Genomic DNA, 26,549 nt, shown 5'->3' with positions numbered 1-26,549 from the left:
ATGTGGACCCTCTCTTCGAGCATAACCAAACTGGCGTAGGGCTAAAGCTGGGTTATAAGTAATACCTCCTCTTATCCCCAGGAGTGGTACATTAGAGAATTCCCCACAACGGTCAATGATGATAACATTTTCTTCGAGATGAGGACACCAACGGATGTCTGAATGGGAAAGCGACATTATCCTTTGAGACCATTTCAGATTTTGCTCATTCTTCAAGACTGATTGAGGAAGGTGCGAAATAAACCACCTAGATAATAAAGGTATGCAGCACATGAGAGTCCCTTGCCTTTTCATAGTACGAGCGTGAAGGGAGTGCAAGATGTCTCCAAGCAAGGTAGGCACAGGGTTATGAGTGAGAAATATCTTAATAGCATTCATGTCTATGAATTGGTCTGGATTAGGGAATAACACCAAGCCATAGATTAGCAATGCTAGAACATCTTCAAAAGCATGGACATTCATAACCTTTAGGAATTCTCGGGCCTTACTTATCAGAAATTTGGCAAGTAAACATTCCATTCCACTCCTTGTTACCCAATTGGTTTCAATGTCGGACTTTGTCAGGTGTAAAGCTGCGGCAACTTCTTCAGACTTTGGCATCTTTTCTAAACCACTGAAAGGTATTTGATCAAGGATAGGTATCCCAAGCAACTTGGAGAATTCTTCTAATGTGGGTACCAACTGATAATCTGGGAAAGTGAAGCAATGATGTTTAGGATCGAAGAACTGGAATAGAACTCTCATCATATCTTCTTTGAAACCAGTGGTAACCAAATTGAGGAGATGACCATGTTTCTTGATGAACTGAGCCTGATCGGGAAGCTCAGACACTAAATCCTTTAGTTGAGGAGAGATTGCTACAAGATTGATTCAGATGGTCTTCCTGGAAGCCATGACCTGTTTAACAGAACAAAGCTAAATCCCTAAGTCCTTGAAATGGTTAGTACAATGTTATGATGTTATGATGTTATGATGTTATGTAAATAGCAAGCACAAGCAAGTCACACAACAATCATTCCTAAGTTTTAAGGCTTGCATGAGTTCCATAGGTAAGTACCCTCCCCACTGAAGTTTGGTTGGTTCAACCTGTCCTAGAATAGTAACCGGGTTCTAGAAGGATCTCAAATCATTGACCTTTCTTTAAGTCCACTTCAGTGCAACACCAAGTGATTGACCAAAGCTTCCCTAAAGTCCAATCTCAAAGAGTGTAGTATCGAGTATCAACCAACCCCAGTCGGAACCGAAGCCAGTTATCTCACTACTTTCTAATGGCTAGGATGAGTCAATTAGGGTTCTAAAGGTCTGGTTAATGCTTTGATGACACCACGCGAATGCCCAATTTTTCCTCAAGTAAACATGAGGAACATCAGGACATCCAAAGTGTCACATTAACCGTAGCCATCATTTTAACCATTCCAGTATACGCCGGATAGTCGCGATGATCTATTGCTACTTACCTAAGGTACACTAGATCCGGGTGTAGGATCTTTCGCTCAAAAATACCCTTAAAAGAAGGAACAATTTAAAAACATAAATGATTTTTTAAGGTGACCTCTCTTTGCAATCCCCAGTGGAGTCGCCAGTTCTGTCATATGGTGAACTGACTTTGTGTGTTTTTGCTTTGGAAAGCAAATGTCGCGGTTAGCAAGAGTCGCCACCGACTTTTCTTTTATCCAATAAGGAAAGGTAGAAAAGAACAGGAAAGACCTTAATTTAGATTTTGGGTTCGGGAGGTACATTATACAAAGGGAAGGTGTTAGCACCCTTTGTATCCATGGTTATCCATGGGCTCTTAATTGCTTGATCACTTATATTATTTTTCTTGTCTAAAAAAGTGTTCGTGAATTGTTTAGAAAATGTTTTGAAAAAGAGAATTTAACTTTGTAATGATTCTCGTATGAATGTATACAGAGTGGCTATCTCGTTTAGTTTTGAAAATGGTTTAGAAAAATATAACTCAGTAATGATTCTAGTATGAATGTATACCAAGTGGTGATTTTCTAGTATTTGTGAAGTGTGAAAAGTATTTTTAAATTGTGAGTAAGCAATTAAGAGTTATACCTTCCTAGGGTCTTTATGGGCATTTCCAGTCCTTATGAGGGTAAAACTGTCCTTACTATTGAGAAGTAAGCAGTTTTATCCTTTGGATGTAAAAGGGTCATCGTAGGGTCATTGATTGGTCATTGAAGGCAACAGTTGTAAGGATACCTTAGCATTCGAAGGGACTATCATCATTTAACCGTAGGCTACACCGAAGGGTCATCGAGGGACGAAAATCATATCTTCGAGGCAACATCCAAGGGACTATGATTTATTTTATGATGATTTAATCGAAGGGTATTTGCTAAGCGTATCCCTACATTCGCGGGACATGACCGTAATACCGTAATATCGTAGGGTAACAAAGAGAGGTCCGAGATCACTTATTTAAAGGCAAAGTTTTACAATTAATTAGGTAGCCGTAATCAAGTAGGTAATTAGGTCCATATTAAAATCAATACATTAAGAACGATTAAGCCATTAGGGTGGACCTTCGCCATAAAATTAATACATTAAAATCAATTGAGTAATTCAGGGTGAATCTCCATAAGGGTACCCCACAAATAAAGGGGGATACCTAACAAGCAATCCTTTCCTGAGGCACGTGAACCTTTACAAAACTCAACAAAACATGTCAGAACACCAAATCAGGGTGCAATCGAGGATTACACCATAAAAAAAAGATCACAACAGTAAATAGGGTCGGGTAAATGATGCATGGCTATGATAAAACATGAGTGAAAAATCAGAACAGAAAAGTCAGCTACTGTCACGTTCGCTCCTGCCTCGCCTAGCGAAGGCTTAGCGAATACTCGCTGCATGCTCGCTTAGCGATGTGCTAGCGAGCGGCTGCGGATTCTAGTTTTGATATCAGTACAATTTCAACCAATTTTATGCCTTATGGCTTTCATTACAGCAATTATATGGTTAATCATTTAAGGTATTCAGGTACAAACTAAAATTCACATGCCAAACTTAAGATATTTTCATAAATTTAATCATAATGTCATATGCAAATTAAGAACATAAGGCAGTAATAGCAATGTAAACCTGTTTGCAACTGAATTGCGACTTCGAATCGGCAAATCGGATTGAATTGGGCAGAGGTAAACCTTGATGCCGCCGAGTTCCTTCAGGGTTGGCCTCCCGTGAGTGTTAGGGTTTGCTTGCTAGGGTTCTCCTTTCTCCCTTTTTCGTTCTCCTTTTCGTCCTCCACTTTCTCACTGAAATGTTGGTATTTATAGTGGTTGGGGTGACCTAATGGGCTCAGAATGAAGCCCAGAATTTTCTGTTATTCGCAGGTTTCGCTAGGCGAAGGATTTGTTCGCCTAGCGAGCAGGCCATTTGTGACCTAATGGGCTCAGAATGAAGCCCAAAAATTCTGATGTTCGCAAGCTTCGCTAGGCGAAGGAGTTGCTCGCCTAGCGAGCCAGCTAGTGTGGGCTTTTTCTGGATCTAGTGCTTCGCTGGGGCGAGTGTCATAACGAGGGGTTCGCTAGGCGAAGGAATTGCTCGCCTAGCGAGCGAGCTAGTTTGGGCCTTTTTCTAGAGTGGGTCCGTTGTGAGCTGGCCTTTTGTTCCTTTGAGGTCAGTGCCTTGCAGAATAAGTCGGAGTGCTTCGAGAAATGTTTTATAAGATTAGTGGGCAAATTTTGGGGTATGACAGAAAGACCAAGTCAGGAAAGAACCACATAACACGAAGAGACTTCAGAGCTTGCAAGCTAACCAACATGGTGAGATCACAAAAAGCCAAACACGAAATATCAACATGAGAGTTCAGCCAGGTATGACTTTATCACTCTGATTTTGCGTATGTTTTGTTGACACGTCACAGCATGACAACACACACTGAGGCAAGTTGTGTGTTTAGCCAGGGCCGTTCTAGCCATCCCTATATGTATGCTTCCCTTCGTAAAACCCCGTTGAGCCTTAGCCATTTTGTTCATTGTAAACCCCATGTTAACGTTAAGCATTATTCATCATAAAACCCCTGTTAACTTTTAATCATCCATTTCCTTTTGTGTCATAACTCGGTATGATTGTGTGAAGTGCAGAATGTGCAATAAAACTAAGTTTGGGGTGGAAATCTTGAAAGAGAAGGCAAGTGCATAAGATGAGATCATACAAAAATAAGATGAGATCATACAAAAAGAGAAATAGTATGTATCTTCTTTAAAAAAAAAGAAAAAAAAAAGAAAAAAAAAAACAAAAGAGAAAAATGCACTTGCCGAGACCTTAGACTCTAACAGATATAAAATGCTCGGAAAATTTGAGTAGCAAAAGAGTCAAAAGAGTTTTTACCCCAGAGTATCCGTGATGCACGAAAAAGAAAAAAAAGAAAGAAAAAGTACACAACATGACTACCGAGTTCAAAAACCCTCTGTTATCCATTTTTTGTTTATCCCACCGTACCCAAACCCCGTTACAACCTAAAAAGACCTCAAAAAAGTGTGTGGAATCTGCTGTGGTGGTGACATTAGAATGTATTCAAAGTTAAGAGTCTGATATTGTATACTGTGTTGTGAGTGTACACACCTAACCCTGAGAGATATTGTGAGTGTGTGAAAAGCTTGCAGGTGAAGAGGTTTCGGATGTGAAAATGTGGTAAACTGCCTGAATCGGAGAGACCTGAAACTCGATTGGAAAGGAAGAACACGAATGTGAAAGACTAGGTGGCATTGTGGAAAACGGATTCGGGGGTGACCTTTGTTTGGACTCAATACATCACTTGAGGACAAGCAATGAGACAAGTTTGGGGTTGTGATCGGTCACCATTTCCATTGAATTCCCGCCGCTAATCCGACATATTTTCATCACCTTGGTAAGATTTATGTTTGTTTTTAGTTGCATTTGAGTCAAGTATCATGTTTTGTTGGTTTGATATTACATTACATTCGATTACGAATTTATGTCAAAAAGATCTCGTTTATGCTTCGTTTGGGTAGTGTCATTGTTCCAGGTTTAAAAGCAAGAATGGTGAAGTGCTGGACACTCTGAAGGACGAAAATATGACAGAACAGCAGGTCAACACGGCCACCCGTGTGCCACCACACGGCCGTGTTGTTGGTCAAGCAGAGAAAAAGATGAAGCAGAAAACAGAGATCAACACGGCCACCCGTGTGCCACCACACGGCCGTGTTGATTAAAACAGTGCATTAACACGGGCGCCCGTGTGCAGGGACACGGCCCGTGTTGATGCTACTGTAACTGATGTTAAAATAAATTAATCCTGAGGAACAACACGGCCACCCGTGTTCCACCACACGGCCGTGTTGATTGAACGCAGCTTGGAAAACCTAATTTTTGCTGTTTGAACCGATTCTGCTCAGTAAGGGTAGTTTGGACCTTTAACTTGGAAGAAGGTCATCTGAAATTATAAGAAGGCTTGGAAGGGAAAGAAGAAGGCACCTTTTGACAGACGAACGAAAGCATTACAGTGGAGAAGATAGCGAATACGACGGATTCGAAGACGGCGAGATTCAAGGGTAGCCACCATTGAAGATCAAACTCTCCTAATTCTTTGTAATGTCTAATCTTTACTTTAGGAATTCTTTAAGTACTATGAGAGGCTAAACCCCCTGATGCTAGGGGGTGGTCCTGATGTTATCGTATGCTATGAATTTGAACCCATGATTCCTTAATTACTATGTTACGTATTTCAATTTAATTGTGTGATGTTATTATGCTTTTGTATCGGACAAATACAAATTGATCTATGACTTTCAATAACAGGACTGTATTGTTAGGGTTTTCACACAATTGGGTTTATGAATGTATCATCTAGGACTAGTAACTTTCGTAAATCACCATAAACTTTGATATTGTGTATGATTAACACCAATGATTAATTGAATGGACATTTGAGTAATAATTGGTAGGTTAATAGTTTCTTGCGTAAGGACTTAGGCAAGAGCATTCTGAGGTTAGGTGATTGAAGGTATCATAGGTAGTAAGGAAATCAGGACAAACTCATAACCGGCTAACTCAACCACTTACCCTAGCATCTTTTATCTTAATCAATTATTTTTACTATTTTCGTGTTATTATTCTCAATTCCACAACAACCCAACCATTATCTTTTGTTTAATAGAATCAAATTAAAATAAGTAATTCCTACGCAATCCTCGAGATCGATACTGGGAATAAACTCCTTATTACTACATCGGTAAAAATAGTACACTTGCTATTTTACCGATCAAGTTTTCGGCGCCGTTGCCGGGGATTGCCAAACTACATATTTTAATTTCTATTCTATCGAAATTTTGTTGCTTACCAACTAGAATAGTATCTGTGACAATTTTGTTATTCAATTCTAATTTTTGTCTAACTTGTTTATGCGAGGTAAGGCCTCAGCGGATTTTCCTTTTGACGCAGATCCAGAAAGAACCCTTCGCGCCCGACTCCGACAAGCTAAGAGAAAGAAACTGGAATTAGAAGAGAAAACGGAGGAAGAAGTTGTTTCAGTGCACTCAGAGAATTCGGATTCAGATACGGAAACAGTTCCTGAAATCATGGCTGCTAATCCACCACCACCAGAGAGACTCCTCGGTGACTATGGGGGAACCAACACCCCGGGTGGTCGTATGACAATTGTCAACCAACCAGTTACTGTGGAACAATTCCAGCTGCATCCCAGCACTATTAACCAACTCGAAAGAAGGTCCTTCTCTGGAAGAGTGAATGAAGATGCCAACAAGCATCTGCAAAGATTTCTAACCATGAGCACAACACTGAAAATGCCGGGACATAGTGAAGAAGCAGTCTGACTTCGTATGTTCCCTTTCACTTTAGCAGATGAGGCTGAAGAATGGTTTTATTCCTTACCTGCTGGTAGTATCACTACATGGGAGCACATGGAAACAACATTCTTGCAAGAGTATTTTCCCGCATCTGTGTCATTGCGGAAAAGATATGAGATCTTAAACTTCAAACAGAAAGAGGGTGAGTCACTAGGAGATGCCTACAAACGATTCAAGAGAATCCCAGTGGCTTGTCCTACCCACAACATGGATGAAACTGAACAAATGCAAATGTTCGTCAATGGTCTTCGAATTCAAACAAGACAAATCCTTGACTCAGCAGCTGGTGGCTCAGCCAACTTTGCAACAGCCACCGGTATGAAGAAGATAATTGAAGTTGTTGCCTCGAACAAGCATTTAGAGTTATATGACAGGGTGTCAAGCAAATCTGCAGTTATTGACTTGAATCTGGAAACAAATAAACAGGTGAAAATTGAAGAAGTTGTTGCTGCAGAGGTAGAGAAAAGGCTGAAAGCACTAAACATAGGTGCTCAGAAAGTTGCTCAAGTGCAACAGACACCGAGTGAAGTGTGTGACATCTGCAATGGACCACACAATACTGTTCATTATTTTGCAACACCGCAGCAAATCGAAGATATAAAATTTTTAAAGCAGAACAATCCCTATTCCAACACGTACAATCCGGGGTGGAAAAATCATCCCAACTTTGCATGGAAAGATCAAAGAGGGAACGTGCAACAGCCGGCACAGAGTCAATATCAAAATCAATATCAGTAGCCGCAACAACAGGTACCTAAGAAAGCAGATTAGGAGATCGCAATTGAAAAAATGGCAGCTCACAACATCCAATTCCAGGAAGAAACTCGAAATAATCAGAAGAACACCACAACATCAATAAAAAATCTTGAGATTCAGATGGGTCAAATTGCCCAACAGTTAGCGTCAAATTCCCATGCACCTGGCACGCTTCCTAGTGGGACAATCGTTAACCCCCGTGATCAAAGTCACATTAAAGCCGTGGTCACCAGAAAAGGAAAGGCTAAGGAACCACAAGTTGACGAGCAGGTTGAAGAAGAGGGATTGTTGGAAGTTGACTTGGAGATTAGAGAAGAGCCAAAACAGACTGAAGAAGTGTTAGTCGAGCCGACAAGCCAGCAAGAGAAACAAAAACCAAAGATCATTCTCCCTTTTCCGACAAGAACAAAGAAGAAAGATCTCCATGAATTTTTTTTGGAGAAATTCTTAGAATTATTCAAGAAGCTCGAGATCGACATACCTTTTGCCGAAGCTCTGGAACAGATGCCGATCTACGCCAAATTCATGAAAGACATCATATCAAAGAAAAGATCGATCAACAGCGAACCAGTCATGCTAACTGAAACGTGTAGTGCTATTTTGCAGGGCCTAAAAATTCCGATGAAGAAAAAAGATAGAGGTGCAGTCACTATTCCATGCAGCATTGGAGATAGATCCTTCAAGAAAGCACTGATCGATTTAGGAGCGAGTGTGAGTCTAATGCCCCTCTCAATTTACAAAAAACTTGGGTTAGGGGAGGTGCAGGATACTCGCATGACATTGCAGTTTGCGGATCATTCTATGAAAAGACCATATGGTATAGCAACAGATGTTCTGGTAAAGATTGATAAATTTGTATTTCCGGTGGATTTTGTGATACTTGAGATGCCAGAAGATGAGGAGATTCCTCTCATATTGGGAAGACCGTTCCTAGAAACTGGAAGATGCATGATAGACATTGAAGAAGGAACCATGACCCTCAAAGTTTACGATGAAAAGCTCAAAATTGATGTGAGGGATACCATGAAATTCAAAGAGGACGAAGGGGCGAGTAAAAGTATTGAAGTGCTAGATACGGTTTTTGCTCAATCTATGCAGATTACAACACCCAGGCTTCCTTTGGAGAGAGTTTTAAGTTTATCTATTGTAGAAGATACTGAAGGCATTTATGAGGAAGAATTCGAAGTGGTAGAAATGTTAAAGGAACAACCGCCTTGGGCTCGTTCCCGACCACAACGTTGGGAGGAGCTTCGACCCAAAACATCTTCAGAATCAAAACAGGAGGTAAAAAAGGGGATAGAGTTGAAACAATTACCGGAACATCTCAAATATGTTTTTCTTGACAATGAGGAAAAATGTCCAGCAAACATTAATTCAGGTTTGAGAGAAACACAAGAAGGAGAGCTAATCAAAGTCTTAAAAAAATACAAAGGTGCTATTGGGTGGGCGATGGACGATTTGAAAGGAATCAGCCCGACAATGTGTATGCATAAGATTTTAATGGAGGATGATCAGAAACCGGTCGTCCAACCTCAAAGAAGACTGAATCCAGCCATGAAAGAAGTTGTTCGCAAGGAGGTCGTGAAACTTTTAGATGCAGGGTTAATTTACCCAATATCTGACAGTTCATGGGTAAGCCCAGTTCATGTGGTACCAAAGAAGGGAGGGACAACGGTGATAAAAAATGAAAAAAATGAGTTGATCCCCACCCGTGCTGTTACAGGATGGAGAGTTTGCATAGACTATAGAAGACTGAACACTGCTACAAGGAAGGACCACTTTCCTTTACCTTTTATCGATCAGATATTGGAAAGATTAGCAGGTCATGATTTCTACTGTTTTCTGGATGGATACTCAGGGTACAACCAAATTGCTGTGGCACCGGAGGATCAAGAAAAAACAGCATTCACATGCCCATACGGAATCTTTGCTTATAGAAGAATGCCATTTGGGTTATGCAACGCACCTGCAACATTTCAGAGGTGCATGACATCCATATTTTCTGACATGTTTGAAAAGCACATGGAAGTATTTATGGATGATTTTTCGGTTTTTGGATCTTCTTTCGAAAATTGTTTGTATAATCTATCACTTGTGCTGGAAAGGTGTCAACAAACCAATCTAATTCTGAATTGGGAAAAATGTCACTTCATGGTGAGAGAAGGGATCGTGCTTGGTCATAAAATTTCCTATCAAGGGATAGAAGTTGACAAGGCAAAAGTGGAAGTGATCGCCAATCTCCCGCATCCTGTGAACGAGAAAGGTATACGGAGTTTCTTGGGACATGCAGGATTCTATCGGCGGTTCATCAAAGACTTCTCCAAGATCGCAAAACCTTTGACTAGCCTGCTTGTGAAGGATACTCCGTTTCTGTTTGACACGAAGTGTAACGAAGCCTTCGAGACTCTGAAAAATAAATTGGTGTCTGCTCCTATAGTGATCTCGCCTGATTGGTCTCTACCCTTTGAGATAATGTGCGATGCGAGCGATATAGCAGTGAGGGCTGTCTTGGGGCAAAGAAAAGACAAACGCCTTCACGTCATCTACTATGCTAGCCATGTGTTGAATCCAGCCCAGATGAATTATGCAACCACGAAGAAGGAGTTACTGGCTGTGGTTTATGCCTTTGACAAATTTAGGCAATACTTGTTGGGAACGAAGGTAATTGTTTATACTGACCATGCTGCATTGAAATATCTTTTTTCTAAACAGGACTCAAATCCAAGGCTGCTCAGATGGATCTTGCTGTTGCAAGAATTTGACCTTGAAATTCGAGATAAAAAGGGGTGTGAAAACACCGTGGCTGACCATCTGTCTCGAATGTCTCCGATTGAAGAGACGGGAGAGGACTATCCCATAAAGGATGAGTTTATAGATGAAAGAATCCTCGCGGTGGTGGGTGTTCCTGGGTTTGCGGACTATGCAAACTACCTGGTAGGTGGTATAATTCCTGACGATTTTGATTATAACAAAAAGAAAAAGTTTCTTCATGATTGCAGGTTTTATTTGTGGGACGAACCATTCTTGTATAAGAAAGGGGTAGACGGACTAATTCGTCGATGTGTCCCTGAGGAAGAACAAAATGAAGTGTTAAAGGCTTGTCATGACTCAGACTATGGGGGACATTTTAGTGGAGACAGGACAACCGCAAAAGTCCTCCAATCTGGGTTGTACTGGCCCACGTTGTTTAAGGATGCCCAAGTAGTGGTGAAAGAGTGTGACAGATGTCAACGGACAGGAAATATCTCTCGAAAGAATCAGATGCCTCAAAAAGGCATGCTTGAGGTGGAATTGTTTGATGTATGGGGAATAGACTTTATGGGACCATTTCCACCCTCATTTGGGAAGAATTATATTCTGGTGGCTGTGGACTACGTCTCAAAATGGGTGGAAGCCGTAGCTCTCCCCTCTAATGACGCTAGAGCAGTGGTAAGCTTCCTTAAACAAAATATCTTCTCCAGGTTTGGTGTGCCTCGAGCACTTATCAGTGATGAAGGAACACATTTCTTGAATAAGCTCATGGAGAACTTATTAAAGAAATATAATGTGAAGCACAAAATTGCCACACCGTATCATCCCCAAACGAGTGGGCAAGTTGAAGTGTCGAATCGGCAAATTAAAAAGATTTTGGAAAAAACAGTTAGTGCTTCACGGAAAGATTGGGCAATCAAACTGGATGACGCGCTATGGGCGTACCGAACCGCTTTTAAAACACCAATTGGCATGTCTCCGTACCAGCTGATTTATGGTAAGGCTTGTCATCTTCCTTTGGAATTGGAGCACAAAGCCTTTTGGGCATCCAAATTCTTAAATTGTGATCTTGCAAAAGCCGGTGAATCCTGAATTCTTCAACTTCATGAGTTAGAAGAATTTCGTAATCAGGCATATGAGAATGCAAAGATGTATAAGGAGCAAACTCGGAAGTGGCATGATCAGAGAATCATCAGGAAAGATTTCTGGGAAGGACAATTGGTGTTGTTGTTCAATTCGCGGCTCAAGTTGTTTCCTGGGAAATTAAAGTCCAGATGGTCCGGACCATTTGTCGTGCATAAGGTTTTTCCACACGGGGCAATAGAGATTAGGAACCAAGACAATGGAGATATCTTCAAGGTAAATGGCCAGAGGCTGAAGCCATATTACAGAGGCCAACAACCGGGTTTGATTGACCAGATGCGCCTCACCTAATGAGGTGGGCAACCGTCAAGCCATACGATGTTAAACGAAGCGCTTCGTGGGAGGCAACCCACGTGTTCGATTGCTAACTTATTTGTTTTTTTGTCAGTTCTTTTTGTAGGGGTGTGACATGTGTTGCAGGTAAGGAGAAAGAATACCAAAGTCATACTCGAGTCGCAGTGACAGGATGCCAGACCAAAGAAGCATTTCCGAATTCAGAAAATGTGAAAAACAGGGGGATCAACACGGCCACCCGTGTGCTGACACACAACCGTGTGAATTAAAATAGAAAATTCACACGGGTGCCCGTGTGGATTAACACGGCCGTGTTGTTTAAAACAGTAAGTTAACACGGACACCCGTGTGCTGACACACGGCCGTGTGAATTAAAATAGAAAATTCACATGGGTGCCCGTGTGGATAGACACGGCCGTGTTGTTGGTAACGGGTAAAAATTTCAAATTTTTTGGTTTTGGGTATTTTCAATAGTGGACCCAACTTGCTTTTATATCTCTTCCATACCACTCATCCCTTCTTTTTCTGATTTTGGAAACCTCTTTCTACCTCTTCCTCCATTGTTAACCTAGGTTCCATCATACTAAGCTTCAAATTTCTCCTTGCTCCACTCACTTTCACATCAACTCACCTTCACAAAAAGTGTTCCCCTCGCTGTCCTCTACACAGTGACGATTGCCGATTTCACTAACCTTTTCGTTGAATTGTTGAGAAATTGTTGTCAGGTACATTATGCCTCCAAAGCGTGCAAGCAAGGAAAAGGAGGCGGCCACGTCCTCTCGACCAAAGCAACGGGTTAGACGCTCTACAAACAATCATGGCATTTTGTTTGACCAACAGGAGCATCAAGAAAGGTATTCCATTCTAGCCAAGCGTAAGCTTATTCCGACTAGATATATGTGTGATGCCACCCTGGATGAGTTAGGTTTGAAAGAGGAAGTGCACCGCATGTTTCACACCATTGGTATGTTGGAATATATGCAATTTGAGGCACTAACCTTCGCTCGGATAACCCTTGAATTTTTGAGTACGGTTGAGTTCAAGATGCGGAGAAGGTGGACAGGCTCGGAGTTGGAGTTTTATGGGCAAATTACTTTCCGCATGTTTGATGAAGATCATGAGCTGTCGGTTGCGGAACTGGGGAGTATTCTGAAACTCCCGGTATCGGGACCCGGATCCCCTCCGGACACTTTTTCTGCTGTTGATTTCTGGCAAGCTATTACAGGTAAAACGGGGTATAACCCCAGCTCAGCCAAGGCTTCTGGAATTCACAACCCGTGCTTTCGGTATGCACAAAAAGGGTTGGAATACACCCTGTTCGGACGGGGTGATAGTACTGGGGTTGCGGCAAAGAGAGAATTATATTTTTTGTATTGCATGGCTCACAATGAGCGAGTAAATGCAGCGGCTTTCGCCGCCAATCATCTGAAACAGGTGGGCCATGCAACTACTGGGGATATTTCTGTAGGTGGTATGATCACACAGATAGCGGGCCACTTCGGATATGATCAACTGCTGATGGAAGAGACTGCAGTAATGGGCAAGACTAGGATTGACATGCACACGCTAGTCAATCAACAAATGATTGCCATCAAGCCAACTCATTACGCGCTGATGATTCAAAATGCGGAAGTGCTCGCACTTCCGGCACCTGGATCCATTTGCATAGCCAATGCTGCTAATTGGTTGTACGCAGGTTCGGCCCAAGCGGAAGGGGAAGATGCACAGTTGGACCATGATCTCTCAGGTGAGCACATGGAAGAAGATGAGACCCACGGTATGCCGCCCCCACATGATTCGAGCCTACCGGGTGAAGGCTCTTCCTTTATGTCGCAGGATCAGTGGGGTTGGATCCAGACGGAGATGGGAACTCTTCGCACCGAGCAGACCAGGCAAGGTGCGGAACTTGATAGACAGAGTGTGGAACTGTTCCGGCAAGGGACAGTCATGGATGATATGCAGGCCATGATGCAACGTCTGATGTTGCATTTTCCACACGATCCTCTGCCTCCTCCTCAACAGTGAGCACTGTAAGTCCCCTTCGCGTTTGACTTTAAACATTGAGGTCAATGTTTAGTTCAAGTGTGGGGGGGGGGGGGGTTTCGCTTTTCATGTTTTATTTTCTTTCAATTTATTTAGTTTTAGTTATGTTATCATTATATTAGTATGTTTGTTTGTTTTGTTTGTTTTCTGTTCTTTTGGACTTACTGTGTGTACAGGGTGATGAGAAACGGTTGGACGAGCCCGAGGTCAATGGTAGTGGATGAATGACACCCCTCGAACTAAGGCTGATAAGGCACCCCGGAAGTTGATGCAACCTTGAGAAAAGAAGTCGGACACATTTTGGGGACACCGGACCAAGAAAGCGGTATGGAAAGATCAAGTCAGGAAAGAACCACATAACACGAAGAGACTTCAGAGCTTGCAAGCTAACCAACATGGTGAGATCACAAAAAGCCAAACACGAAATATCAACATGAGAGTTCAGCCAGGTATGACTTTATCACTCTGATTTTGCGTATGTTCTGTTGACACGTCACAGCATGACAACACACACTGAGGCAAGTTGTTTGTTTAGCCAGGGCCGTTCTAGCCATCCCTATATGTATGCTTCCCTTCGTAAAACCCCGTTGAGCCTTAGCCATTTTGTTCATTGTAAACCCCATGTTAACGTTAAGCATTATTCATCATAAAACCCCTGTTAACTTTTAATCATCCATTTCCTTTTGTGTCATAACTCGGTATGATTGTGTGAAGTGCAGAATGTGCAATAAAACTAAGTTTGGGGTGGAAATCTTGAAAGAGAAGGCAAGTGCATAAGATGAGATCATACAAAAATAAGATGAGATCATACAAAAATAGAAATAGTATGTATCTTCTTTAAAAAAAAAGAAAAAAAAAAGAAAAAAAAACAAAAGAGAAAAATGCACTTGCCGAGACCTTAGACTCTAACAGATATAAAATGCTCGGAAAATTTGAGTAGCAAAAGAGTCAAAAGAGTTTTTACCCCAGAGTATCCGTGATGCACGAAAAAGAAAAAAAAGAAAGAAAAAGTACACAACATGACTACCGAGTTCAAAAACCCTCTGTTATCCATTTTTTGTTTATCCCACCGTACCCAAGCCCCGTTACAACCTAAAAAGACCTCAAAAAAGTGTGTGGAATCTGCTGTGGTGGTGACATTAGAATGTATTCAAAGTTAAGAGTCTGATATTGTATACTGTACTGTGAGTGTACACACCTAACCCTGAGAGATATTGTGAGTGTGTGAAAAGCTTGCAGGTGAAGAGGTTTCGGATGTGAAAATGTGGTAAACTGCCTGAATCGGAGAGACCTGAAACTCGATTGGAAAGGAAGAACACGAATGTGAAAGACTAGGTGGCATTGTGGAAAACGGATTCGGGGGTGACCTTTGTTTGGACTCAATACATCACTTGAGGACAAGCAATGAGACAAGTTTGGGGTTGTGATCGGTCACCATTTCCATTGAATTCCCGCCGCTAATCCGACATATTTTCATCACCTTGGTAAGATTTATGTTTGTTTTTAGTTGCATTTGAGTCAAGTATCATGTTTTGTTGGTTTGATATTACATTACATTCGATTACGAATTTATGTCAAAAAGATCTCGTTTATGCTTCGTTTGGGTAGTGTCATTGTTCCAGGTTTAAAAGCAAGAATGGTGAAGTGCTGGACACTCTGAAGGACGAAAATATGACAGAACAGCAGGTCAACACGGCCACCCGTGTTCCACCACACGACCGTGTTGTTGGTCAAGCAGAGAAAAAGATGAAGCAGAAAACAGAGATCAACACGGCCACCCGTGTGCCACCACACGGCCGTGTTGATTAAAACAGTGCATTAACACGGGCGCCCGTGTGCAGGGACACGACCCGTGTTGATGCTACTGTAACTGATGTTAAAATAAATTAATTCTGAGGAACAACACGGCCACCCGTGTTCCACCACACAGCCGTGTTGATTGAACGCAGCTTGGAAAACCTAATTTTTGCTGTTTGAACCGATTCTGCTCAGTAAGGGTAGTTTGGACCTTTAACTTGGAAGAAGGTCATCTGAAATTATAAGAAGGCTTGGAAGGGAAAGAAGAAGGCACCTTTTGACAGACGAACGAAAGCATTACAGTGGAGAAGATAACGAATACGACGGATTCGAAGACGGCGAGATTCAAGGGTAGCCACCATTGAAGATCAAACTCTCCTAATTCTTTGTAATGTCTAATCTTTACTTTAGGAATTCTTTAAGTACTATGAGAGGCTAAACCCCCTGATGCTAGGGGGGTGGTCCTGATGTTATCGTATGCTATGAATTTGAACCCATGATTCCTTAATTACTATGTTACGTATTTCAATTTAATTGTGTGATGTTATTATGCTTTTGTATCGGACAAATACAAATTGATCTATGACTTTCAATAACAGGACTGTATTGTTAGGGTTTTCACACAATTGGGTTTATGAATGTATCATCTAGGACTAGTAACTTTCGTAAATCACCGTAAACTTTGATATTGTGTATGATTAACACCAATGATTAATTGAATGGACATTTGAGTAATAATTGGTAGGTTAATAGTTTCTTGCGTAAGGACTTAGGCAAGAGCATTCTGAGGTTAGGTGATTGAAGGTATCATAGGTAGTAAGGAAATCAGGACAAACTCATAACCGGCTAACTCAACCACTCACCCTAGCATCTTTTATCTTAATCAATTATTTTTACTATTTTCGTGTTATTATTCTCAATTCCACAACAACCCAACCATTATCTTTTGTTTAATAGAATCGAATTAAAATAATTAATTCCTACACAATCCTCGAGATCGATACTGGGAATAAACTCCTTATTACTACATCGGTAAAAATAGTACACTTGCTATTTTTTCGATCACTTGTGTATTGAATATGATGCTGCTGTTGTTCCTTTTGAATTAAAATCAGATTTAATACACTTGTTGCCTAAGTTTAATGGTCTTGTAGGTGAGGATCCACACAAACATTTGAAAGAATTACAGGTGGTATGTTCTACACCATTGAAGCCTGAAGGGATCACTGAAGATCACATCAAACTTCGAGCTTTTCCTTTTTCATTGTAGGGTGCAGCAAAGGATTGGATATATTATCTCGAGCCAAATTCAATTACAAGCTGGAATCCCCTGAAAAAAGTGTTCTTAGAGAGATATTTTCCTGCCTCCAGATCTGCCTCGATAAGAAAGGAGATTTGTGGTATTAGACAGAGTAATGAGTCATTGACCGAGTATTAGGAGAGATTCAAACACTTGGTATCCAGCTGCCCTCAGCACCAGATCACCGAGCAACTACCCATCCAGTACTTTTATGAGGGTTTGATACCGATGGATAGGAACATTCTTGATGCTACTAGTGGTGGAGCACTTGTTGATAAGACTCCAGCTGCTGCCAAAGCTCTTATCGAAAATATGTCCCTTAATTCCCAACAGTTCACTACTAGAGACAATTTTGTGCAAAGCAAAGGCGTAAATCAAATTCAGGTTTCTTTCAACAAAGCTTTAGAGACCAGAATTGACAAGCTCACTGCCTTAGTCAAACAGCTGGCAGTAGCAAAACCTCAAACTGCAACAGTGTGTGGTATTTGTACTTCTCATGAGCACCCGACCGATACTTGTCCTATTCTGAGAGACGAGTCCATTACTGAGTTGCCTCAAGCTTATGCAGCCAACCTTTACAATCAAAACAGATACAATAATACTCCTGACCTGTCCACCAACAAATACCATCCCAATTGGAGGAACCATCCAAACCTTCAATATGGAAACCCACAACATAACCCACCTCAAGTGGCTGCCCCCGCACCTTCTGGACCATCCTTAGAAGATCTTGTCAAACAAATGGCCGCCAACAATCTCCAATTCCAACAAAGGACCGATTCTAGCATTTAGACCTTGAACACGCAAATGGGACAACTTGCGACTTAAATAAATAACATGCAAGCCCAAGGGTCGAACCAGCTTCCAGCCTAAACAATTGTCAATCCAAAGGATTCTAATGCTAATGTGAGTGCGATTTCGTTGAGATCTGGAAAGGTTACAGAAACAGCCCCTGAAAAAAATAAAAAATTATTGAGGTAACATCTGAACCTGAACCTACTCCATCTGAACCTATTTCATCTGAAAAAAATAAAGAAAAGGAGTATGTGCCACCAGTCCCCTTCCCACATAGAGTTCTGAAAAATAAAAGAATTAAGGAGGGAGACAAGGAAAGAGAGATATTTGATGTTTTTAGAAAAGTTGCGGTAAATATTCCGCTTCTTGATGTAATTAAACAAGTTCCTAAGTATGCAAAGTTTCTGAAGGATTTGTGTACAAATAAAAGGAGGATTAAAGGAAGTGAGAGAGTTAACTTGGGAAGAAATATTTCTGCTTTTACTCAGCCCAAGCCTTCATCTAAAAAAGTTATAGGAGAGAAAAATGTTTCAGCCATCACTCAGCTCTTACCATAAAAGCAGAAGGATTTAGGAACTTTTATTGTCCCTTGTACCATCGGGGATAGTAAATTCGAGAATTGCATGCTTGATTTGGGAGCGGACATTAATGTTATGCCTACTTCTATTTATAATAACCTTAATCTTGGTCCTTTGTAGCATACAAGTTTGATCGTCCAACTGGCGAACAGGAGCAATGCACGCCCGACTACCGTAGTGGAAGATGTCCTTGTCCAAGTTAACGATTTAATTTTTCCTTCAGATTTTTACATTTTGGACATGGAAGGAGAGACTAAGACAAGCAGAGCTCCCATGATTTTAGGCAGACCGTTCATGAAAACGGCGAAGACAAAAATTGATGTTGACAATGGAACCATGTCCATGGAATTTGGTGACATTGTCGCAAAATTTAACATTTTCGATGCCATGAAACACCCCTTGGAAGAGCATTCCGCTTTTCATATGGAATTGATATCTGAGCTGGTTGAGGACACTTGTTCTGATTTATTTTCACTTGATTTTCCATCTTTATCTAGTTTCGATGATATTTACTCATGTGTCGATTGTACTGACACTAACCTTTGTGTTGTGTGTGCTGAGATTGATGTTGCCTTGCAGCCTGATACATTTCCTACAGGTGAAGTTGTTGCCAATGAAGCTGTTTTTGCAGTTGATGCTCTTGACATCCCGGTTGCCCCAAGCATTCCATCCATCGAGCAACCCCCGTCTTTAGAGTTGAAACAGCTCCCTGAAAACCTGAAATACACTTATTTGGAGACTAATGAAAAACTCCCTCTTATTATTTCTTCTAACCTTGATTCCGATCAGGAAGACAAGCTTTTGCAGGTTTTAAATAAGCACAAGAAGACAGTCGTGTGGACATTAGCCGACCTCCCAGGTATTAATCCGTCGATGTGCATGCACAAGATATTACTTGAGGACGAAGCGAAAACAGTAAGGCAACCCCAAAGGAGGTTTAATCCTTTGATTTTTGATGTTGTGAAGAAGGAGGTAACCAAACTCTTGCAAGTAGGTGTATTTTATCCTATCTCTGACAGTAAATGGGTAAGCCCAATGCAGGTTGTACTTAAGAAATCAGGACTCACAGTGGTAAAAAATGAAAAGAATAAACTTGTTCCCACTAGAGTTCAGAACATCTGAAGAGTTTGTATTGTTTACAGGAAATTGAACCAGGCTACGAGAAAAGATCACTTTCCTTTACCGTTCATTGACCAAATGCTTGAACGACTTGCTGGTAAATCACATTACTGTTTTCTTGATGGTTTTTCAGGTTACTTTCAGATTCATATTGCACCGAAATATCAAGAGAAGACCACTTTTACTTGTCCCTTTGGTACTTTTGCTTACAGGAGGATGCCTTTTGGTCTTTGCAATGCTCCTGGCACTTTTCAGCGATGTATGATTAGCATTTTTTCTGATTTCATCGAAAATTGCATGGAAGTCTTTATGGACGATTTCACTGTCTATGGTTCCTCTTTTGATGCATGCTTGAGCAGTTTAAACTTGATTTTAGAAAGATGCATTGAAACTGATCTCGTTTTAAATTGTGAAAAATGCCACTTTATGGTTGATCAGGGAATTGTATTGGGTCACATAATTTCAGAAAAAGGAATTTCTGTTGACCCTGCTAAAATAGATGTGATTTCTACACTGCCTTACCCTTCTTGCGTTTGCGAGATTCGTTCTTTTCTTGGTCATGCAGGTTTTTACAGGCGTTTCATCAAGGATTTCAGCAAGATAGCTCTTCCGCTGTCAAACTTGTTGAAGAATGATGTCACTTTCAACTTTGATGACAAATGCAAATAAGCGTTTGACTTCTTGAAGAAAGCATTGACCTCCGCTCCCATAATCCAGCCACCGGACTGGACCCTCCCTTTTGAGATTATGTGTGATGCGTCTAATTATGTTGTTGGGGTTGTCCTTGCACAAAGGGTTGACATGGCTGCTCGTGTTGTTTACTATGCTTCTAGAACTTTAGATTCTGCACAGTCAAATTACACTACCACTGAAAAAGAACTGCTAGTTGTTGTTTTTGCTCTTGATATATTCAGATCATATTTGCTAGGTTCCAAGGTTGTTGGTTTTACTGACAATGCAACATTAAAGTACTTGTTAAAGAAGTCGGATGCAAAACCGAGATTGATTCGGTGGATGTTGTTGCTCCAAGAATTTAATGTAGAGATTAAAGACAAAAGTGGAGCTGAGAACTTAGTGGCTGACCACTTGAGCAAGATAGATAGAGATGCAGATCCTTTTCCTATTTAGGATGACTTTCCTGATGAGCAGCTTTTTCTTTTGTATGGGATTAAACCTTGGTTTGCTGACATTGTTAATTTTCTTGTTGCTGGTGTTTTTCCTACAGGTGCATCTAGATCACAGATTCACAAACTTAAGAGTGATGCCAAATATTATGTTTGGGATGATCCATATCTTTGGAAGTTTGGTAGTGATCGGGTAATTAGGAGATGTGTCTCCGACTATGAGATTGAATCCATTTTGAAATTTTCTCATGCATCTCAAGTCGGTGGACACTTTGGTCCGCAAAGGACTGCAAGAATAGTCCTTGATTCAAGTTTCTATTGCCCAACTGTTTTCAAGGATGCTTATGAGACTTATCGCACTTGTAAAGAGTGCCAGACAGTAGGTACAAACATCACTCGCAAGAGTGAAATGCCTTAGCAACCTATGCTTTTCTGTGAGATATTTGATGTATGGGTAATCGATTTCATGGGTCCCTTTCCTGTATCATTTGGTTTCCTTTACATTTTGGTTACTGTTGATTATGTTTCAAAGTGGGTGGAAGCTATCTCCACTAGGACTAATGATTCTAGAGTTGTTGCAGATTTTGTCAGGTCTAATATCTTTTGCAGGTTTGGAATACCACGGACTATCATAAGTGACCAATGCACTCATTTTTGTAACCGCACCATGGAAGCTTTTCTCCGGAAGTATGGAGTTGTGCACAGAGTCTCTACTGCATATCACCCACAAACTAATGGGCAAGCTGAGATCTCAAACAGGGAGATCAAACAGGTTTTAGAGAAAATGGTGCAGCCAAACAGGAAGGACTAGAGCCGTCATCTAGAAGACGCACTTTTGGCCCAAAGAACAGCTTTCAAGACACCCATTGGGATGTCACCTTATCGACTTGTTTTTGGTAAGGCATGTCATCTTCCTGTTGAGATAGAACACGATGCTTATTGGGCGGTGAAAAGTTGTAATTTGGAGATGCAACAAGCTGGTATTGAAAGAAAACTCCAATTACAACAGCTGGAAGAGCTTAGACTAGAGGCTTATGAAAGCTCTAGGATTTATAAAGAGAAAACTAAGCACTTCCATGATAAAATGATTTCTAGGAAGGAATTTTCTGTGGGCCAACAAGTTTTACTGTTTAACTCCCACCTTAAGCTTATGGCTGGGAAACTTCGATCCAAATGGATTGACCCTTTTGTTATTACTAATGTGTTCCCTTATGGTGCAGTAGAAATAAAAAGTGCAGGTACTAACAAGACTTTCAAAGTCAATGGGAAGCGCTTGAAGCTATTCCATGAAAGTTCAATGACTGAAGATGTCAGCATAGAAGAGCTTTCTTTGGAAGCACCTAACTACCCTGCAACTTGATCAGGGAGTCTTTCTTTCTTTCTCTCTACTTTATTAGTAATGTCTTTTCATTGAGGACAATGCTTATTTTAAATGTGAGGGAGGGAAATCGTTTGTTTCGTTTGTTTTCCTTGTTTTTGTTAGTGTTTTGTTTGTTTTCAGTCATAAAAAAATAAAAAAATGCATCTTCTTGAAAGTTTTAGGCTATAGACTGACTAATTTGAGATTAGTTTGCGGAGACTTGGGAAAAATTCATAAGATCGGTATCGTCTTAACACCGTAAGTCTCCTGCATATGGAAATTGATTTGAATTCTTATTATGTTTTATCCTTAAATTCTCATTCTCTGACAGCTCTTGAGTAGTTTATTTCAGCAGTCAACACCATCTCACACATACTCTACGCAAGGAAGCCGATGAATATAAGTGAGTGTTCCGAAAAAGAAAAAAAAGAGAAAGAAAAGGGAATGTACCTTCTAAGTTTGGTGACCCTCACCCGGTCACTTAACCCAACGAATGTAGAACCTTAATTTTTTTTTGAAAATAAGACTCGTTGTCAGTTGGTTCAGCGGTTTCTAGGGCTGAACTTGGTAGGGCGGATTACGGTCTGATCCCCCGCAACTACAACTGAGTAAGCAAAGGGTTATGTCACGTAAGTACTAGAATCCCGTGCAAAAAGGATCAGAGTCACTAACCGGTCGCCTTGCTATGGGTGTGTGGAGATAACAAGCTTAATGTGATTGTGCCTGAATGAAAAAGAGCAAAAAGAAGGATGAGTAAGTTAGGCTTAAACATAATAACATGATTCGAGTTGATTTGTATTCTGGAGGTTTATGACTGCACAATTGTGGATTAGTGTTCCTACGATATCCTTAGTGTGCAAGATTAGTACCTATCGATGCAAACTTAACCGAAGAAGACTTGTAGCCTAGGATGAGTAACTAATGATGTGTTTGTGTTTTCTTTGTTTTATTTTAAATTTTGCTCGGAGTGCAAAAGTTCAAGTGTGGGGGAATTTAATCAGTGCATTTTGATGCACATTCTTCTATATTTATACTTATGCATTTCCATATTTTAGTTTGGTTATTTTTCCCTTTTAATGTGTTTTTATAATTTATCTTATTTTTACACTTATTTGTTTTTCGCAGTTTATTTTCAGCATTAGCAGTCTGCACGAATAAATTCATAACTGGAGTTAGGAGTATCGGATCGAGGCGTGCTACCAGTTGTTGGAAAGATAAGAGAAAGAGCTACGACTTTCATGAAGAAGTCAGAAGCTAACTCGGACTGTAGCATGGTTGAAAAATCCGTTGAAGCTTTCAGCACTATATTTATATTTTGTGTTGGTTATTTAGTTTGGGCTTGGGTTATGTTTTGACCAAATTAGGTATATTTTATTTTTCCTATAACCTAAGCAGCCGAAAACAGTACACAGTATCACTATTGACGAAAATTTGAAAGCTTGTACGAATTCCATGGAGAACTAATCCCTCTGATTCAATCTGTCGTAATTCAGGTTCAAAAACTTGAGATTATTATAATGTTAATTTTAGTTTAATTCCTTTCAATGATATTTTGTGTTCTTGTATGCTTAATTCGATTGCATGAAATATATTGATTCAATTTGGTTGATTGTATGATCCTAACATAGGCACGTCACGTTTGCTTAATTCGTCTTTGTGGATGATCAATCATGTTTGCTTAATCCATGAAAACTTATCCCGTTTGCTTAATTCAGACAATAGGATCATACATCTCACAAACTTCACCGCGCTTGTCATTGAGTTTGTATCCAAATAGGAATAGACAATCCGCTTAGGGTATTAAAATTATATTAATAGATGATAGTAGGAACTGAATCGGTAGATTGAATTATTTCATAATCACTTATTTCATAATTACTTATTTCATAACAGCTTATTTCAAGAATTGCTTTTAATAATCACCTTTTCTTAATCGAACACCAAACCAAACAACCCCCCTTAATTCGATTTACCTTTGGATAATAATAATCAAGAATCCTTGTGAGAACGATATCCGAGTTAAAATTGTCGTCGTACTACGTTTTTGAAAAACACTCATTTTGACCCGCGCGCGACAGCGGATCAATGAACCCGAGTAGTTTTAATGTGAGAGCTCTTATTGATAGGGATATATATGAACTTGGGATAATTTATGATTTTTTTTGTCTTGTTTAAAGAGTGATGATTGGCTTAATTTACAGGGACTGGGTGTGACGAGAGGGAAAAAAGAAGAGGGAAAAAATTGTTAGATTAATTTTTTGGGGGAATTGTTGAGGATCCGCGTGAGGTGATTGGGGGAAGGGTTGAGATGAATTTGAGAGTGGATTCGGTTAGAAAATATGCTTATTTGAGTGAAGTAATTCATGAGTGAAAATGGATTGGATGTTATGTTGTTTTATGATGGATGTATTTGATGTGGTATGATGAATGAAAGTCCTAACCGAACACACATTTTCCTTCTATTTTGAATTGTTTCTACCTTTTGATTTTTTCAATTAATTCAACTTGTATGGTGATTTGTATGTGTATGAACCGACGGGCATGGTGAACGGAATCATATGTTTGTTGTTTCTAAGTTGTTCCATTTGTTTTATTTGGTTGCAATTTTATTTCAATTTAATTGATGTATGTGGGTATATGATGATGATGTTGCCGTTGGGACGATGTGTATGTCAATTGGTGTCAAACTCGTGTGAGCTTTCCAATTTTCTCATTATTCATTTTGGTTTTCTCAATTTCCAACTCACTTGGTCTGTATGTGTAATGCATGTTATGTGTGGTGATGTCATGTTGATGGCAAATGGTACCATCCTTGGCCATGATGAAGATGATGATATGCTGCAAGATAGGGATGAAGGAAATCGCGCGTGGGCCTTAATACTCAAGCCTTGATTTTTTTTTTTGTGTATGTGTATTAATCCCTTTTTTATTTTGTTTTTTCTCCTTTGTTTTTGTATTTAAAATTAAAATTATAGAATGTATGTATATTATGTAATAAAAGTAATATGTAATATAAAAATGCTTTCTTATTTAATTGTAAAAAGGGTACTCGCCTCGTTAAATTATAAAGACCCACTCTACTAATTTATTTCGAAATGGATTCAAAGGTTATGTCATAACACCTTTAGAGCATATTGAACAAATAAACTCCCTTATTCACAATGGACATAGAGTTATGAATGCACGAATTGACTAAAAGAAAGAATGGAAGATGACAAATGATGAATGCAATATCAATATGACTTGAAATGCAAGCAAATGCATGAAATGAAAACAAAGCCATATACAAAGTCCAAACATGAATGATAATGACGGATAGGCCCTTAAAACAAATGGCTTTTTATGCAAAATGAATGCAATAAGTGGATGTAATGAATGAACATGTTTAATTGACCTTAAATTCAACTTGACCTAGACAAGCGATGTGATGTAAAATGGACTAAAAGACTAAAGATAAAACTATGACAAAATTAGAGTATGATAGTTGACTGCTGAGTTGTGGAGGTAGGAGGATTGTTGTTAACAGGGGTGAGATTTTGAGTACTAAAAGTAGGAGTATATGAGAGATTATCATATCATGGAAGTTTATATATATGGGTAAGAGGGAAAATGGGTTGAGGTATGTCGGTGGTTTTCTGATTATTAATATTATATGGGAATATGTGATAAACAAACTGTGTCATGGGACATAAATAATTGTTTTCTATTGATATTAAATAAGACACTTTGACACCATGTCGATTTCCTAAGTATATGTATTTGTGGGATCTAGTGTCTAATTTGGTCGTTTGCTTCTTAGAACTAATAGTGTAAGCCAGACACCCAAAAGTACGCATAACATCGTAATAAGGAATATTATTGAAGAGTAAAGTGAAGTGAGTTTTATTTCTAAAAGTCTAGAAGGTACTCTGTTTATAAGAAAAGCTGCATGAGAAACCATTTTTTTGGGTAGATGTGATTGAAACAAAAGGGCACGTGTGACCCCTAAAAGATGTTGATGTTTCCGTTCTACAATCCCATTTTATTGGGATGTGTCAACTCACGAGGTTTGATGAATAATGCCTTGACTTAGGTAAAAAGATTTAAGAGTTTATTCATGGTCATTATTAGATTTCAATGTTTTGACACACACATAAAATTGAGTTTTAACGTAGCTAATAAAATATTTCACCAAGTTAGAGGTTTCAGATTTATGTTTCATAAAAAATATCCAACAAAAATGGCTATTATCATCAACCACAATTAAAAAATAACAATGTCCTAACATAGAAGAAGTGGAAAAGGGACCCCATATACCCATATGGATGAGATCAAAACACTTATCAGAGTGAGTAAAATGGGAGTCTCTTATGTTTAACAGTTAAATAAATATCACAATGGGTGTTTTTTTTAACATATGAGATATATGGATTTTTTTATTAATATGCATGAGAGTGTCATTATAAGGATGACCCAATCATTTGTGCCACATATTACATTTATTACCAGAAATAAAATGAACATGAGCAAATTCAGTGTAACTATTACGGAAAGTGGGAAACGTGAGAACATATAGACTATGAAGAATCTCAGTTGCACCAATCTTCTTCAGGGTATGGGTACCCTATATGATGCATTGGTGAGAGTTAAATATAATATGGCAGTTAAGGA

At 39.8% G+C, this 26,549-nt stretch overlaps 1 pseudogene; it reads left to right on the top strand.

Moving 5' to 3' along the window:
* The window catches only part of LOC127130821 (uncharacterized), a 49,505-nt pseudogene extending 28,962 nt beyond the window's left edge, over positions 1-20,543 (top strand).
* The last annotated feature ends 6,006 nt before the right edge of the window (positions 20,544-26,549 follow it).

The sequence above is a fragment of the Lathyrus oleraceus genome, chromosome 3 (assembly GCF_024323335.1).
Source record: "Lathyrus oleraceus cultivar Zhongwan6 chromosome 3, CAAS_Psat_ZW6_1.0, whole genome shotgun sequence".
In the NCBI taxonomy this organism is placed as follows: Eukaryota; Viridiplantae; Streptophyta; class Magnoliopsida; order Fabales; family Fabaceae; genus Lathyrus; species Lathyrus oleraceus.
The sequence above is the reverse complement of the archived record's forward strand: the minus strand, read 5'-3'. Positions and strand labels throughout refer to the sequence as shown.